Here is a 1801-nt window from a genome sequence, read left to right on the forward strand (position 1 = left end):
TTTGTAGCAGACCACCTGCTGCAGCTTCCCTTCCTCCCTGCCTCCATCTACAAGGGATCACCCAGATCTCAATCCCCCTAACTTCCCTCCTGCTTCTCATTGCTTTATCCCAGCCCCTGCTTTAAATCAAGCAGGCATTTCCTGGAAACTCGCAGGCCACTCAGGTCAGGGATGCTGGTAGATTAGTGGCAAAATTCACAGCCTTCTCAGCTGCTTCAGTACCAATTCCCTAGTCTTATACCCAGCTTGGTAACAGACCATTTGCAGCAGCCCCACCCCCTTCGCCAGTGTCACACAAATTTCCAAACTCCCATTCATTGCTTTATTCCAGTATCCCAGCCCCAACATCAATAGGCATTCCTTGGGAATAGCCCAGGCATTTGATTTTGGACAAGGAACTGAGGTGTATATTTTACGAATCAAAGCAGACCTAGCCTCCATGTTCTCCCAGCATCCCCCAGTCCCTACCTGCCATACCCTGCCTCCAACCCTGAATTTTCCGGACCAAGGGCTGAGCTGCCCTTACCCCAGAGGCTCTTCCCTATAGAATCCAGACATTTTAGTCTGTTTTAGGTCTAGGGATGAAGGGGCCCATTTATTCCATTTGTCTCCAGTCAGAAACTAGGCCATAAGTCATCTGTTCCAGCAGCAGACCCCAAAAGTCCAGGAATAAGACACCAAGGAATGGTCAGAAGATTGCCACAGGAATGGGAGATACCTGATCTCAGGACAGGTCATCTGTGCTGGGCAGCCCATCTGTGGTTAATCATTCATGACCCAGGGGGGCAGAATTTATACATTTTGAACCCATTTTGCCAAGGAAGTACATATTTGGAAAGAGCAGCCATAGACCCCAATGAAACTGCCTTGGGATACAGCTCAGCGGTAGCCTGTCTGCCCAGTATGTATGAGCCCTGAGTTCAAGCCATAGAACTGAGGGGAATAAAGTCAATGAAACGAGTGTCTGAGCAGAAGCCTCAGTAACGTGAACACGTTGAATAGCTGCCCCCAACCCCCTTCTCTGTGTGAATCCAACCCTAGCGTCATGCAAGCTAGGCAAGTACTCTGTCACTGAGCCACCTTTGCAGTTGAACGTCTCATTTTAACTGACGAATCATTACCGTTGACTTCAGGGAAACAAGTCTATCAGAGGTAACAGGCCTTATGATCCACTTTGCTTTTGGCTAAACATTTTTTTTTTTTTTTTTTGGTTCTTTTTTTCGGAGCTGGGGACCGAACCCAGGGCCTTGCGCTTCCTAGGTAAGCGCTCTACCACTGAGCTAAATCCCCAGCCCCCTTGGCTAAACATTTTTTAAATGCATCTTTATTTAGAATTCTACCCATATCTCCTAGAATAGTTCAAATACTTATACCAGAGATAGGAGTATAAAGGTATAATAAGTTGAAGTGGAAATTTCTGATTTCTTTGGAAACTAAGCTATGTCTTATGTTTTGCTAAAGCAGACATAGAAAGAATGTTAAAGCAGACATGTGGAAGGAGTTTTTGCTGCAGCAAACATGTGATGTTCAGAAAGAATATAAATATATTCCCACAGACAGTGGGTAGAGGCTCTGGCACCTTGCTCTGCCTTACTGGTCTTTGCTGAGGAGGCTCTGGCCTTGGTTTGCCTTGCTTGGCATTGTTAGTCTTCACTGGTGATGGTTCTCTTTGCATTGCTGATTTGTGAGTGGTGATTGCCCAGTGGACTGGATTGCACCAGCTGATTCCTGTTGGTGTTTTGCTAGAGGACTGGATGCTGAACTGTTGCTGACAACAAAGACTAGAATAGACACAAAGAAC

The 1801-nt window shown here is 46.3% G+C and overlaps 1 protein-coding gene across 3 annotated transcripts in view; it reads left to right on the forward strand.

The window, feature by feature from the left end:
* Etfbkmt (electron transfer flavoprotein subunit beta lysine methyltransferase) overlaps positions 1–1801 on the forward strand; it is a 65025-nt gene that overhangs the window by 12849 nt on the left and 50375 nt on the right. The window lies entirely within an intron of this gene.

The sequence above is a fragment of the Rattus norvegicus genome, chromosome 4 (genome assembly GCF_036323735.1).
Source record: "Rattus norvegicus strain BN/NHsdMcwi chromosome 4, GRCr8, whole genome shotgun sequence".
Classification (NCBI taxonomy): Eukaryota; Metazoa; Chordata; class Mammalia; order Rodentia; family Muridae; genus Rattus; species Rattus norvegicus.